Source organism: Aquila chrysaetos, chromosome 21 (genome assembly GCF_900496995.4).
Source record: "Aquila chrysaetos chrysaetos chromosome 21, bAquChr1.4, whole genome shotgun sequence".
In the NCBI taxonomy this organism is placed as follows: domain Eukaryota; kingdom Metazoa; phylum Chordata; class Aves; order Accipitriformes; family Accipitridae; genus Aquila; species Aquila chrysaetos.
Window position 1 is genome coordinate 15,829,062 of NC_044024.1, and position 16,521 is coordinate 15,845,582.

General features: G+C 43.6%; 1 protein-coding gene across 3 annotated transcripts in view; it reads left to right on the forward strand.

Moving 5' to 3' along the window:
* Positions 1–16,521, forward strand: part of GPR50 (G protein-coupled receptor 50) — a 48,503-nt gene that overhangs the window by 16,949 nt on the left and 15,033 nt on the right. The gene's annotated exons all lie outside the window — the stretch shown is intronic.

Sequence of the window (16,521 nt, forward strand, 5' to 3'; positions counted from 1 at the left end):
CTGGTGTGTGTGTCCAGTTTGCAGTCCAGCTCCGGGACGTCTGTTTTGCAAAGCTGTACCCGGGGAGGTTTAAGTGGCTGGAAAGATATATATATATAACACGAGCGACTTTGCACTGCGTCCTTCCCCTGCCCCTTCGCTGGTCCCGTGTGCTCAGGCTGTGGGCAGGGGCTGTGCCTGGCCCGCCAGAGCGGAGCCTGCGTGCTGAGCTCCTGTATTGCTTTGCCTGGGCACTCATACACCAACACGAGTGACTCACATGCTTTCCATCTTACCAAAAGTTGCAACTTCTATTAAAAAAACAAATCATTCTATCCGTGTCTCTGGCAGCCCAGGGATTTTTATGAACAGCTTCCTTAAAGGCTAAAGGGACTGAACAGGGATGCACATTTTGACGCTGTTGTTCTGAGAGAATGGAGATGAGCCTTCAGAGCTGGCTTGTGCTGGCAGACCCAGCCAACAAGATGTTGAAGCTGAAGAGTGGGCTTTTTGCATGCTAACTGATATCCAGAAGTTTTCTTGAAATGTGCTGGTTAAAGAAAAAAAATTATTGCAACCGTAGGATACCAATTCTTCATCCAGTTCATGGCTTTATCTAATTCAACTTTTGATTTAGATTCTAATTTTTCACGCCATTCAGAAAAATTCCCTGAACAAGGAGCAGGAAAGACTATGGAAACTGAGCACTTGTTGACTCTAGCGGCCCAGTCCTCTACAATCTTATTCCTCATCTAATTAGCAAAGCAAGAAAACCAGAAGGTAGCATTTTGTGTAAACTCATAGGTGCAACCTGCTGTCTTGCAGGGTTGCGCAGAGCGGTTGTAAATCAGGTAATGCCTTTTATCTTACAAGTGGCTTCATCTCCTGCTCTGAGTAGATAAAAGGAGTATAATAGGGAGCAAGTATTACTCATGCCAACTTTACGCATACTTGGCTATGATGCTCCTTTTAGGAATGTTTCCTACTCCAAAGCGCCAAATAAGAAGTGTCATCCTGAAAATGATGACCGATTAACAAACTGCAACATGGAAATACTAGGGGAGGGAACAGCATGTGGCCCGTGTAAAGCCCTGTAGCAACTGTGGAGAGCAAAATAACTGGACTTGATTCATGGGTATATCTTTAAAAATTCAAACATGAAATAACCCAAGAGGAGCTGGTTGTACAGCTGTGTACATCATCAATGGTGTAGTCCGGGTTTGCTCAGCATCCAACACTTTCAAGCCGAAACTTTGGGGGAGTTTCAGTAAGAAAAGTACATCGTAATTACACAGGGGTTAAAAATGTATCATTTCTTATTAGAAGTGTATCTGGCCGAATTGTAAGGCTTTTTTCTCTTCTTCCATGGCTAGTTTTGTTTAAGACCAGCTTTGCAACAAAGCTGGTAAAGCCAGGCTTTTTTACTTTAGGAAGTGGAGGAAGTACTGCAGGTTAACCTACAGGCAAGGCTAGAGGTATTTTATTAAGACCACCACGGGGGAAGCCTGATTCTGATTTATTTGTAGAAATTTCACAATTTGGCAGTACCGTCTGGCAGACTTCCTCTTGATTTTTAAATGACTGGATATTAGGATTGGTCCGAGTAGAAAGCTTTGTTTGAATGTGAACTTCAACTAGAGATTAACTGAACTTTCTTGAGATCCTAATGGTCCCGTGCCCAATTAGAAGAAACCAGTGGTTACTGATCATTGTAGTTAGTGTTTTCATTCACATATCTGTTCTAAATAGAACTTTTCCAAAAGCTTCTGTCGAAATTTAAATGGACTGTTTATAGCAACCAGCCAGTAATACAATATACTGAGCAAAATGTGCTGAGCATATGAAACAAGCAGGGTTATTAAGCCATGAATAAATCATTGGTTCAAATCAACTTGCACTAACGATAGTGCCCATTTAAAGAAAATGTACCATGTAATTCAAAGTGTTTCAGAATTAATAACAATAATTATATTCTTAATCACCAGGAGGCAATGTTTCTTTCCCTTGCAGCAGAGGAAACCTTAGTAATGCAGGATTTATACTTCTCTAGATGTAAGCCCTAATTTCTCCATAGCAATCGTATCAGACATGTGCCATTGTATGGGATTATTCCCCTCTGCTGAATGGGGAAAGTCAAAGAAAGATTACAAATTTGGCCTTGTATGTTGTTTTAGGAAAAGAATGGCTTTGACTCTTAATTTCTCTTTATGGGGAATTGCCATGTCCAGATTTTGGTTTTGGTGTTTGGAATTGGAACAAAAAGTCAAAATTTCCTGCAGACTGAAGAAGTTTGATTCTAGCTTGTCAAAACACTTTTTTACTGCTGAAACATGGAGCCATTTAAATGTGCATATAAGGTAAAACTGAATATTTGCATTCAGATAAGTTGAGATGAAGTAAGCTGAAGCATGTTTGCCCACCAAGCTAATTCATTTAGTCATTTGCTACTGAAAACTCTGTCCAAATATCAGCATGTTTCCCATGAAGCTTTTGGATTTCGGTGCAGCAATGTTTTCTCTACTTGACAGAGAACACTGCCTTGGAAAACAAGTGTTCCTAACAGCTCCGCACAGTTGGGAAGAGGACCCGGGCCCCCGGGCGTTCAGCCCCCAGCTCTGTCCGCGGGGCCGCAGCTCCTTCGGCCCGCAGGCAGCCGTGCCTCGGGGATGCAAAGCTCACCCGTGGGAGCAGCGGCCAGCTGGGGTTTGGCAGGAAACACCGAGGCGACCTTTTTTTCTTGTATAACGTCTTGTACAATGAATCGTTCCGTAAATTGTGGAGGCTTTACTTATAAGAAGTACGTGTCATTTGGGTAACCAGGTCGTCTTCAGGTATGGGTGGCTTCTTCCACCAGTTGTGCTGTTTGTCACCTCTGGGAGCTTCGTGCCCGGTGCAGCTCTCACCCAGATGGCACGGTTATGGCTTTCTCGGAGATCGCTGGGCTAACTGGGAAGTTAGGCTTAAATGATGCAGGCTTATCTTGGAGGACACTTGTAAAGATCTGTCAGATTTGCAAGCATGCATTTTCTGTGAATACGTCCTAAAACTTTTCTGGCCATTTTTCAACCGTGGGCTCCTATAGCATCAGCTCGTGCCAGGCACAGCATCTTTCCTCCCTGCTTAGCCTTAGCCATTGCTTTCTGGCACGTTTTCTTCTCCAGTTAGGTAACTTGTTAAGTGAAAGCTTTGTGCATCAACTGTCTTGTAAGATTTTCTTACAGATTCACTGTAGTAGTGTTTAAAAATGAACTCTCTTATTAGAAAAACTGGTGTTTTATTAATATTATATACAACTCTGGTGTGCTTGGCTGTGTGTCAAGGAGGAGCGCTCTCTTAAGGCACATTATCTCCCTGTTGCCCAATATGTATTTCCTTGAACTTTTCTGTGAGGCATCTCCTTCTGGCAGCTGTTGGCAATGGGGCACGGGACCAGATGACCCTCAGATCTGCTTTGATGTGGCTGTTCTCATGCTGAGATCCTTCATCAACCCTTTGGTCTCCATGAGGTATGAGAAAGTGTTACCATAACAGACCTCTGCGGAATAATTCAATATGTGATAAATATTGATCTTATTTACCTGGCTTTCTAAACTGGTTTTCTGCTTCTAGTGGCACTAAAAAGTCCAAGACATTATTTACATAGAGAGCTGAAAACATGCGGAAATGAAGCAAAAGAAAACCAATCAAAATCTAAGCTTTCTGCAGTTTGCCCAAGACACCATGTATGGCAACCCCTTGCCTTAGTGCTCTATGTAATTTCTGGGGAAGCCTGTTATTTATTATATTGGAAATAACTATTTGAATTCATCCATTGTAGATGTATACAAGTATGTTCCCAATCAAGAGGAAGAATTTAAAGTTACTTTTTGAGCAAGTACTTTCTGCAGGGTTTTTTTTAATGGTGCTTGATGCTCTTTAGCCTCCTAAAACTTGAAAACAGGACAGTTCGTGCCTTGGGATGGGATGAGGTGGAGTTTGAAGAATAGAAAAGCACCAGAAACAACTTCTTAACTTGTAACGTTACCTACAAACCCGTTAAATACGTCTTTCAAAACCATTTTTTAAAGTGATGCTCCTGATGTTGTTGCCACAGAAGCAGTGAGAGCATTCACGCTCACTTCAGTACACCAGGATCAGCCCTGTTGGGAATGTCCCAAGTAGCAAAAAAAGGTGAAAGAGAGGTTTTACCCTTGAGACTTGTCAGTACTGAGAAGAGAAGTACCAAGCGGGTGGGTTTGCCTACAGCAGTATCAGGTGTGCCACCACACTTGCTTTTCCTTGTCCTTTGCTGAAAAATAGAAGAAAGCACCAACGGAGTGGGATAGAAATGAGAGAAGAATGGTAAGGACATGGAGAGATGAACCCCTAGGCTGTGGGATGTAGATTTATGGGTCTCATAACAGGACTTGTGTTTGCAAATGTTTTTCTGCTTTTCCTGGTGAGAGGCAGTAGTCCAATTCTGTTCTCTTTAAGAGAAGGATCATTTATGCTCTCAGCATGGATGCTATTTCCAATTTTCCACATCCTTTCAGTGCCTCAACAATCTCTTGTGAAGATAAAGTGTGTTTATTGGGTTTTTTTTTTCCAGATGAGGTTCTGTGGTGTCCTTCATTAAGGCCTCTGTGACTGTGTATCTCTGGGAAATGAGTGCAGATAGGTAATCATTCGCATGATATCATGTGCCAGAGTCGAAATCTGTGTAATTATCTAAAAGACTGCATACCCCGTGAGCTACAGAGTTGAAGAAATTTGTGGCTTCTGACCTGGACTTTATCTAATATCTAGTTTTGTCTTGGATATTATGTGGGTAATTCACATTATGTCATTCAAATTTCCAAAATACATCTCCAGAGTATTGGTAAATTCTGATTTCTATTTTGCCCTGTATTAGGGATTGGAAGAGTTCTTGGATGATTTGTAATGAATATTAATCATAATTATAGGCATGTCATTTTTGGAGCTTTTGAATTTGTGTCCTCTCAGTGTTTGTGTGACTGTTGCAGCAGGTGCAAATATTGATGTAAACACAAGACCACATCCATGAAAAGAAATCTGTAAATGGTCAGAAGACTGATGCATACTGAAGTAGGGCTTTCCTTCCCTGGGCTTTAAATAGCATCAGCAGAACCGTTACCTTCCCAACGTGTTTTCACTTTTGTTCATAATACAGAGAAGAGCCAGCTTTGCTTCTTTTACAACAAAAACCTGTACATGGATAATAATCCCACTAAATCCCGATATCATCTTTTTAAACCATTTGCACATTGCAGGAGATTGTGTAAGTGAGGGAGGGTAAATATTTAGAGAAGAAAAAGGTACTCTCATAGCCTGAAGCTAGTGGGTGTGTGATATGGACACATCACCCACAAACGTGTTGTAGGATGCACCGTGGTGAGGTAAGGCATAAAACATCTTTCTCATCGTGTGCCCAAGGGCGCTGGACCTGACACTTCCAAGAAACAGCAAACTCGAGTTTGTTTTCGGACGGCTTGTTCCCACGCAGTCTCTAGCATGCTACACTGGCTCAGGGCTGTGTGTTGTGAACAGAACATTTTAATTTCCAGCTTGGCCTATGGGGAAATGAAGTAGCCTATGTTTTAAGACCTGCTACTTCTCCTTGCAGAGGTCACACTGATTCAGTGAGAACTGGCTTTGGCTTCCTATGACACTGCAATCTGAGGGGAAAAAAATCTGTGAATCCTGGCTTAAATGGATAAAGTGAAATGCAGATGTGTCATTCTGCCTTGCCCTGATGTTCACAGGGGCAGGGCTGAGCCTTCTGCTGCTGCTGACATGCATCTTGCATTGTTCCTTGAAAATATCAACAGTGGGAAGCAAGCTGCACTTTTTGGGTCCCTAGAGACAGTGTGCAGTGCCTCACCCCCCCCGACTTCCCCAGCGTTCCCTCCGTCTTTGTTCCCTTCCTCACTCACAACCTGTCTCCTGGTTTTGCTCTTCCTTCAGCCCAATCCTACATGCAAACAACGGGGAGAGAAATGGGAGGGGGTATCGTTTTCCTTCTTCCAGCTCTGCAGGCTGGAGCCATCCCAGTAGGGTGGGAGCACCATGCTCCTGCTGTCATGTCCATCACAGAATGAATTTGAGGGTGGCTTCTGAATTTAAAATGAACTAGCAGCAGTTCTAAGCATTGTCCTGCACGTCCTGCTCTTGCTCCTGATTTTTCTCTATTCGTTGAACGCAACCTCATGTCAGAGAGGGAACTGTCTTGCTGGCTCTGCAGCAGGAAGGCAGTACAGTAGGAGGGGACGCTTTACTCATCAGCTCCCATTGCTTTCATCTGTGATGCCAGCCTTTGCAGTCACATCTGAGTACCGCAAGAGAGTAGGAAATCCACTCAGACAGTTGTATTGCTGTAGGTGTGTAGTGCATCCTAGGAGTAGTGTTTTCCTCAGGCTTTTTCTCACTTAAACCCCTTATGTCGTCTTCCTGTTATTCTTGAACGTGTTTCCTCCTGCCCTACTTCATCTCCCAAGAATGAAAAAGTTAAAATCAGCAATAAGTGTTACAGATAACTGCTTATTTCTACTATTTCCTGCAGGCAGAGCTCAAAGGTTGAGAGGAAAGATGCACCAAACCGCAGTTCTGCCTGAGAGGGCTTCCTTCTTGATGGAGCATTCTGGCTCCAGCCAATTCTTTAGCCGAATTTTCTTTCTCAGCCTTAATTTCAGAATATGAGCAATTAATACTGGAAGAAATTATGGCCTTCAGTTCTTACTCTTAGGTTTTCCCCTCTTGGCTTTTAAACCGGTGTTTTCCCCTCTTGGCTTTTAAACCGGTGAGTCTTGTGAAATGTTAGATGCAGGTGTTTATGTGTTTCCTTCCAGGGAGTGGGCAATGGCAGGACTGCACGTCCTCAAATGAGCACAAGCCAGTAATGTTTTACAGTAGAAACCCTTGTCGGTGAAAAGTGAAGTCATCCATTTCCTAGATTAGTTTTGCAAAAAACAATTCTTTTGTGTTTAAGGAAGAATAAAATAGTGGTTTTGATATCTTCAGAAAAGAAGGTTTCCATGTAAAACTTTCTTGGAAAATAAACCACTTCAGTTTTATCAAGAAAGTAAAAGAGCTTGAAATCACAGTGAAATATTCCGCTCTCATTTTGTACATTCAGAAATTTCTTCTTGGTTGATGCCCTGGAAGTTACATTTTCTGAAGTACTGAAGAACAAATTGTGTTGTAGCAGGAGCCAAATGCTCTTGTTCCAAACAAAAGGTTGTTTGTACAACCTGTGTACTGGAGTGTGCCGAGCAGCCAGAAAGCATGTGAGAAAAGAGCAGTGAGACTCCAGACGCAACACTTTGCCAATCCCCCCATTTTCAGTTTTTTTTAAATTACAAAGTTTCTCTTGTTTCTTGGATGGAATAACACAGATCCAGATCCAACAAGCAGTCTGCCTTCAGTGGCCTGATAAATTGTTCTTAATTTTCTGGAATAGGTTAATTTCATTTAGGTAAGTGAAGGCAAAAAACCCAGGCTTTTCGGGGCACTGCCAAATAAGAAGATTAAGTCAGCATCAAATCCATTAGTGAACCAATTTATCTATGTTGGTGAACAGCATTTCAGCCTCTTTGTCTTGCCTTTTTTTTTTTCTTGGGTGGCAATTTATGTAACCACCAATCTCGCTGCTTTACATGTATTGCAGCATTACATGGTGGTTGCTCTGCTTAAAACTAGGTTTACTGCCTTCTTAAGCAGATTTAGTTTAGTTTTATTTTTTTCATGGCAACTTTTTGTTTTTCTGTGAATGTACCATTTCTTTGAAAACTCATGGGACTTCACTTCTGGGAATATGCAGTCCTAATTGTTGTAGGCTACTGCAGAACATGCCTGCAATGAAGAAGTTGCCTCTCTTAATTGCACATGTATATGTGTCCATTATTATTCAGTGTCAGTTCTGAGCTTTCTTTCAGGAGACCTGTTCCTGGTCTCCATGGCGGGCCTGCTTATAGTTGTCTTGCCAGTCTTTTTCTTCCTCATTTTAGTTTCTTACTGATTGGAGGATTGGAGCCTCATGGACAGAGGTTCTGGTATCAGTTGAAGTCTAGCCTCTGATGGAGACTTTTTCCACCATTGGGATATTTATAACATGTCTGTCTTTTGTGGATTCTTTTCTAATTTCTTGGTCTTGGATTTTGCAGATTCTACCAAGAAACATGTATGCCAACTATTATCCCTGCCTTTGTTAGTCTTGCTGAAGCAGTCAGGACTTCAGGGAAAAGTCTTGGTTTAGAGGAGACTTCTGCTAATAACTCCTTGCTCACAATGAGATATTCAGTTTTCCTCTTCTAGGCTGAGACATGGAAGATGAATTAGTTTGACTTGAAGCCAGCAGCAACCTCTCAATGGTATTGTGATGTTACCTCTGATTTTCTTGGTCTTTAGCATCATTCGTACAGAAGATGAGTTAAATGTTGAGCATCAAAATGAAGGCAATTTTCCCATAGGCTGGTGCTGCGTTGTGTGAGTATGAACTCGACTGAAACCAGTCCTGGTCTGTGGTTTTGTAACAACTGAATTACCTGGTTTCCTGGAAAACTTGAGGTCACCCTATACCTTTTTTTAATAAGTGCCATCACTCACAATACCTCTGTTCTGCTGGGGACCAGTTTCCATTGTGTAGAAACTTTATTTTTTCAAATGAGTCATCCAGTCTTCTATAAAATGTGAATGAAGTTGGCCTTTGGGAACAAAAATTACTGGGGAAAGGAAGGCAGTGTGATCAGACACACTTCATTTCTGCAGGAAACCAGGGTAAAAAACCAGAGATGAGCAGCACTGATATTCCGGGGTTTATACCTATGAGGGAAGAGTGCATTCATGTCCAGCTGTTGTTGGTAGGTCCTTTTACTGTGAAAGCCATCTTCATGTGTTGGGAATATTTGTAATTTATGGTTTATATAGTAATGATGTAGGAGCAACTTCATGTCTACCTCAACACCGGGCCTTTTGGGGGACAGTCAGGGTGGTTTTTTGGAGGTTCGGGATAGTTCACTCCTTGAGCCCATGAGAACAGCTTGTTGGTGCCTGGAGTCTCCAAGGCATGCATCTTTGTTCTTGATATTTCCCTGTTTCCCAAGGAGGAAGGCAACAGCCCTGTTTTATGTGATTCTGTGATTACCAGAATTGACTTGCGGGAGGCTGATGTTGTTGTAAATGCTGCCATTATCCCAAAGTAGCCTCTGCATATGCTTCAGCCCGTGCCTGTCTTTCAGGCAGTCTGAGAAACTTGTAGCATTTACCATAACGATGATTCGCAGTGCCCCGTCTTCCATAATTACCAGACCATCTGAGGATCGTGCAGGAAGATAAAGAAACCCAAATAATAAAGTGGAGTGAAGAGAATAGGTGTGTTCCTGTCAAAGAACACTCCAAGGTCCATAGTACAGCAGCTGCTCCTGGTGCAAAGGCTTCTTCACAGACGCTTCAGTAGGTATTGCTTCCGTGCACCCACATCACTTTTGAATCTCTGTCGCATGTGCTTAAATATTTCCACGCTGGGCCCAGGGAATGGGGTCCTGCAGTGCGTTGTGCTGTGCATGTGTATCAGGAGGCACAGGGGCATTTTGTTCTTTTAATGAAATTTTCATTGCTTTTGCCTTAGTACTTCAGTGTCCTTTGCGTGTTCCTTTCCTGAGTAGATGCTGCAGTCATATAGCAACGTATTGTACAGTTGCCGAAGTTTTAGCTGCTTCAGTCTTCTTGGCTATTACGTAGTGCTATTGTTATGGCCAGGGTTACAAAGCCGTGCTGTTGTACATAAACGGCAAAGCTCTTTTTCCTGGCACGTGAGCAAGTGTTCGGTTTTGGGAAGCCAAGAGGTATGTGTGAGCTTTTTGTTAAGTGAGACCCACTGGGAGATGTGCAAGCAGCAGGAGCCTGAAGGGGAAACCAAGGCTGGACCTCAGTTCCTGAGGCCGTGGTCTCTGGGAACAAGGAATTGGCTTTGGGCTCCAGTTACAAAGAGGGAATTGTCTGCAAGCTGTGTGTGACCACCTCTGTTCCAAAACAGGCATAAATTAAACAAGCAACACTCATAGTTGACCCATGAGCCGCATCACTGCTTTCTCGGATGCTGACCTGCGAGGCCATAGGCAGCTTCTACACTGTGCCAGAAGGACAACAGTGTGTTTGTTCTCATGCAGCGTGATTTACAATGGACCTTTCCAATTATCCCCTAGAAATCAGCTGGTGAAGTTTCTCTGGAAGAGATCTTCAGCCACTTTGCAAACGGACACAGGCTGCAAGCATGGAAGCGTTGACAGACCAGGAATGGACCATGACAGTATTCAGTTGCATCCTGCTTAGAGCATGAAAGATTTCCAAGTCAAGTGGAAGCTGCAGGATAACTGCTGGATGCAGCAGACCAAGTTAGGAGTTAGTCAAGGGCTCTTCTGATTCAGACCGCTATTGTTATGAATCCTCAGCGATGTTTGTTAACCCAGCTAGCTCTGTCGTTTTCCAGGGCCAGCAGCTCCAGTCACAGCACCTCTAGCAGCAAAATGTGCTTCTGGTATTATGGTGGGGTAACCACCCCATCTAGTTGCATGGGAAGAGTGTTGCCTACTGAATTGACAGTTGCATGTGCTGCAGCTCAGCATTTCTCATCTAACCCCCTCCTGATTTGGGGGATTGAGGGGAATGCCAGGACAGGTAAACAGAGCTGTGCTTCTGCTGGTTTTATCCTGTTTGTTTCAGTTGTTCTTGCATATTGCAGGCTCCTGAGACTGGTCTGCACAGGGCTGTTCAAAATGAAGTGTTCAGTTTGGGAGAACTGCCCAAGAACCAAAAGGTGAGCACGTCAGAAATATTTTAATTTCTACTTCTATTCTGCCTTCCACTGAACGACAACCTTGTACTTTTAAACATCAGTGAATGCAAGGAAGGCAGATCTTCTGCTGGCAGAGCAGGAAGCTGAAACACGCAGACACAGTGGTTTGCTCAAGGCTACATGACAATTAACTGGGAAAGTCCTTGCTCGAAACAAGAATGGGTCTCTTGTTTGTCTTTACAGTCGGTCCTCCAATATGAGACTAGCTCTGACTAATTAAATGCAGAATTACACAGTGCGATCACCTCCTGCCCTCTAAAGAAATACAGAACAAAACCTGCCAGCGCTGCACCCTCACGCTGTGGGATCATCTGGGGCTGGCTGGCTGGTTACATACTTAATTTATTTGGTTTTTCAATGTTTATTTTGGGCCTGATTGAAGCAGAATCATCCCATCCCCTCTGGAAATCAGCATCCTTCAGGCAAAATGTATAGCCTGGCTTGCAGGATACTTTTCAGTCCCGAGCATTTTTCGGTGGCTGCTGTGGTACTTCTACAAAATCGACTTTGGGTGTGACTTGTGTAAGCCTTCTGCACTCCTGTTCCCCCCTGGCAATCCCAGCAGCCTTCATGGGTGAAACCAGTGTCTGGTGGTGTAGAGAATTTGGGAGTGCTGATACTCGAGGACAGGCATGGCCGCGACCTATCTGGGAAGAAGGAAACATGTGGTCTGGTCCAGGATGGCATTGGTATTGATGCTACAGACCCATCAGCATCCTTCATGTTGAATGCTTGCATGTTTTTAAGGACTATTGTTAACACCAAGTGAGTAACAGTAAAATTCAGTCTGGTAAGATTTATTACTTTAATATTGGAGGGTTCCAGCTGATGCCAGATTAACATATTCATAGGGTTTTAGGAACCGCTCGGGTATTAACAGTTACCTTTTAATCTGAAATCTTTGCAAGAGTCTTGTGTCACTTCTGCGCTAATGATTCAGCCTGTCTTTATAAGAGGTTGAATTTCTTTACATGGTGTTTTGAGACTAAATATGAAAGAGGGAAAATGGCCCTTAATTTTAACAAGTTCCCATTTGGTTTAACAGCTGCTGTGAGTTCTGTCTTGTCTTTTCGGCTGAATTTGCCACTTTGGCAGTGTGTTTCTGGCTGTCAGAGTCTTACAGAGTTCTAATGAAGTACGACACTTTTTTCTTTTCCCCACAGCTGTTATTTGTCATTTGATATAAATCTGCCTTGTTAGAGTTTTATTCCTGAATAAATGATAAAAGGACAGTTAGTATCAGAAGGCGGTGTTGGCATGAGAGTTTCTGCTTTGTTGCTAATGTAGAAGAAGCCATCGCTCTCCTTTTAAAGGATGTGTTATGTAGCTGAATTTGGGAAAGACTTTGAAGTCCCGCAGGAAGCAAAGCCGGCCTCTTCCCCTGTTCTGCCCTTTGCTACTGCCTTGTCCTAATTAGCAGTTAAACTCCATGCCCTGCACTCCTGGTGCTGAGATGCTGGCTTCTGGCGATCGCTCCGGGTCTGTTTTTCATTGTGGTGCAGTCAACACTGTGTGTTTCCCCGCCGTGCTCCCAGATGAAGGCTGCTACATCTGCTGAGTTAGCAGAGGTGGGCCCATGCTCCTTGGGGCGCATCTTCCCCACCCTGGAGCCGGGGAGATGTGACGGCCGGTGCTGGGTGATGTGACAGCCTGGGCACGGCGTGTCCCTGGGGAGGTTCTTGGTGCCGCAGCCCGGAGAGTTTGCTGCGAGAGCTGGTCTCTGTTATTTTGTGTAACTCTGTTACTGAAGCTGCAAATCCTGGTTCCTTCTACCTCTGACGTTACAAATAACTCCCTGGATTCCTTAGAATATGTACAGATACTTGACTGAGCTATTCGAGTCTGTTAAAAACTTCACGTGGTTGTGCAAGGGCGGTCCTGCTGGACTGAAGATTACCTCCTTGCTCTCAGAGGTGTTTCTTGAGCTGCCTAAATGAATGTACAGCCAATGTTGATGCGTTCACATGCCTGACAGGGAAATGTACACCGTATCACGCCGTGCTGCCAGCTCTGCTCAGAAAGCAGAGAGCATTTGCTGGACTCCGCTCAATTTCTCGTTAATGCGCAAAGCTCTCATCCATTTCCGGCAATGCGCCAAGCAAATCTTTTGACAGAATTTCTGCAAAGCTTTTTGTAGCGCACGCTAAGCTCGCCTTAGATCTCCCTGTCCTGTCTGTGTTTCTAACAGCTTGCCTTCGGGGCTCCCTATGAAGAAGGAGGTGGGCAACATGCTGTGAGTTTTTGTTGCCTCCCTTGATACGCCTGTGTTACACTCCTGCTGAGGACTAGAAATTCTCGTCCTTTCTAACCCTGTCAAATCAACCCCCTCTCAGGAAGGTATTTTTAATGATATGTGATATTGCAAATACCCTTAAGGTTTCATGATGAATGTATGACATTGGTGTTTGCATTTGGACACAAGGACTTCTCACTACAAGACTCTGTATTAAGCACATGCTTCATTTCATTCTTAAATCTTCTGTTACTTTGGAGTTTGTTGATAAACCAAAATACTTCATTGGGGACAGATAACAACATGGGATTTCAGCAATTAAATGAAAAATATCAGTGAATCCTACTAAGGAGAGGAAATGGAGGGTCACAAATGGTTCTGAAGAGACTGGGAGGCAGGAAGTAATATCTTATGCTTAATGAATGACAGCTCTTTAAAAAATGCTGCTGTTAGATAAAGAAAGTCTAGGAGTGGAGAAGAGGGCTTTTCAGAAATTGCATAGAGTGAGGTTTTTCTTGTAGAAATTTAGGAATCTTGACCATTTCTCTTGACTTTGGAGAGGATGGCAAATGAAAGCGTGTCCTCTAATACTGATAGAAATTCCAGCACTTCAGGAGCAAAAGGCAGTGTGAAAAGCTGTAGCTCTTCCTCTATTTTGCCCCTGCCTGGGGGGAGGTCATGCTGACTTAAAAGTGCTGCTGAGTTATTCCTTTGTTTCTGAGCTTGCTCAACCAGCACATGCCCAAAACCTTCGTTTTTAGCAAGCAGGGTGGAGGGCAGCTTGGATTTGACTAAGGGCAATGTCGATCTCGAAATGCTCCTTCTTGTCAGTAATTTTTAGGAGGAGACGCTGTGCCTGAGGGGGATGGTCAACTGACCTCCCAGGGTCCCTTCCAGCCCTATTGTCGCTGATGGATTTCATAGTCATACCCTTGGCCATACAAACACTGAAGGGGGAGCAGAGTCTCCTTTACCAACCACCAACTGGCTTAAAATGTCCACTCGGGGTTAGCGTTTAAAGGGTTGCGTGCAGCCCTTGCGAAGCCTCCCTGGCTCGGAATGGGAGTCATAAGGCTCAAGTTACACGTTACCACTTTGAAGTATCCTGGTATGGATGTTAAGTAGCTTCAGAGAGAAGAAATCTCTGTGATTTATTTCTTGCTGAGAAAAGTTCAATAGAGATAGAAAGGGAAAGGGGGGAAAAGTTTAAGGGGACACTAAAAGCACCATCATTTGATGGTGATTATACAACTCTAAAAGTAGGCTTGCCTTTATCACTACACATGAGAAAGTAGGACTCGGGGGTATTTCAGGATTAGGCAATTGAACTAAGTAACTCAGGGTTTCTTTGGCTTACGTGGATGGCCTTTTTTTCAGCATCTTTTATTCTTTCTTGTGGTTTTTTGCTGAGGGCAAAACATTGTGTAAGAGCAGAATCCAGTGATGCTCTTGTACTGGAAGCTGTCGATGGCAGAGGTGTCTGCCAGCATTGTCAGTTATGACCCACAAGTGCAAGATCTCCCTCTTAATGCGTGTATTGCTGCCTACAAGTATGGCTACTTACTTCAGGAGGTTCCTCCAGTAATTTAGGTGTCAGTCCCATGAAATCTTATTCTCCTTCAAGCCAGTTGGATAGTAGCCACCATTAGACTCCCTCTTGAGATCAGTGTTAGAGCACACCCATTTGAACCATTTGTTCACATGGGCTCGTGTTGGAACATGTTTACTGTGGACTTTACTGCAAAAACATCTTGTCTCTTTTAATATACCCACCCATTGCACCTCAAGGATGATTAAGTTTCATAAGTCATTAGGAAAAAAACAGAAGCAGATGCCTTCCAACAATACATTTGGGACTCCCTAGTCCAAGTTTCTCATATCATCCATCGTTTCTTGTTGCCCATCCTGTATTCAGCCTTGACATGAGTCCTGTAAACCCTGTGGAATATCTGGAGTGAAGCTTTTGCTGATGTTCTGGGAAACACTGTTTTTGGACTCATTTCTGGGAAAATGGAAAAGATCCTTTAGGGCATGCATTGTTTTTTTGAGGTAATTTTTTCCAGTATCATTACTATTCTTATTGAATCAACTTTAACTGTTTGCATTGGACTTTTGCCGATGCAGTTGTATCAGAGTCCCTGAAGCGTTCCCAGGTGAAAGAAACTCTCCATTTCCAATGGGATTAGTAAATAGTTGTGAATGAACCAGGTGGTCCAGAATAGATTTTCAGTTACAGTTCAGATAGTCTTGACGAAGCCATCAAACCTTGGGTCTCTTTCTTTCCCTGTCTGTAATGTAAGGAATATTACTCCTCTTCCTAGCAGATTGTGAAGGCTGGATGAACAGTTCAGGTATGAACTGGATGAAATTCAGGTAGCTCAACCTCTTTCCTTGCCATGGGGCTGGATGCTGGGTTTGGAGGACTGACTAAGCACAGGAATGTAAGTAGCTTCCCCCAGATATGCTGCTTTTCTGTCTCTCAGGGTACCATTTCTCTTCCAGCCTCATCCTCACTGCACACGTGTACTGTGGCAGTACCTGCTTCATTGCCAGGTCCAGTGCGAGGTCACAGGAGAAAACAGTGTGAGCTGGAAGGAATGTCCATGGAGTGGACTAAATCTACCCCATGGTTTTTTTTTTTTTGTAACTTGCTTTTATAACTTTGGCCACAAAATGTTTGGAAAAAGTGTATTAAGGTCATCAGAAGAAAAGCCAATCGGTTACAGTGCAGCACTGTAAGGCATACCAGGACCATGCTGTAGCCTACAATGAGGCTATCACCTTGGAGATAAATGGGATCCCAATTATGTTTCTTTTTCCTAACTAGTGGCAACTGCTGTGCAAAAGCAGAATAAAGATCCTACCCTGATTATCATCCTACTACTGCTTTAACACCTGAGCCTTCATTCAGGTAACCTCTATTCAGTTCAGTACTTAACTAGTAGACCCTCTCTTTTCAGTGCTAAAAAGATGAGCAGAAAGGAGCTGGTTTGTTACAGTGACTGGCGAAAACACCATTTAAGAGAAAACTGGTATGTGCTCAGCCTGTCACCATTGACAGCAGGGTGTGCTAGCCCGTGCCCATGAGCCATTGTCGGTGAGGTCCTTGCCTGGCCAGTGAATTCCTCTACCCCAAGCCCAAATCGAGGAGGGTCTTTAGAAGGCCAGCTTCGGTTTAGGAAGGCATCCAGCCTTTGACTGATCAGGTCATGGGGTGTCAGGGTACAATCCTGGTGCGTCAGACAGGAAGCCCCAAGTAGGTTAAGTCCAGAGAATATCTAAGAGCGCCAAGGGGAGAGTAAAGATGGAGAGAAACAGGCCTGCTTTCCCTCCATCTCCTGCCAGCCATGTTTTCAGCATGTTTACTCAACACGTTGTTTATAGCAAGAGGAGGAGGATGCTCTGTAATTACAGTGAGGACAGATTTAACAGCTAAGGCAAATTAAATGCAGCTCTGTTA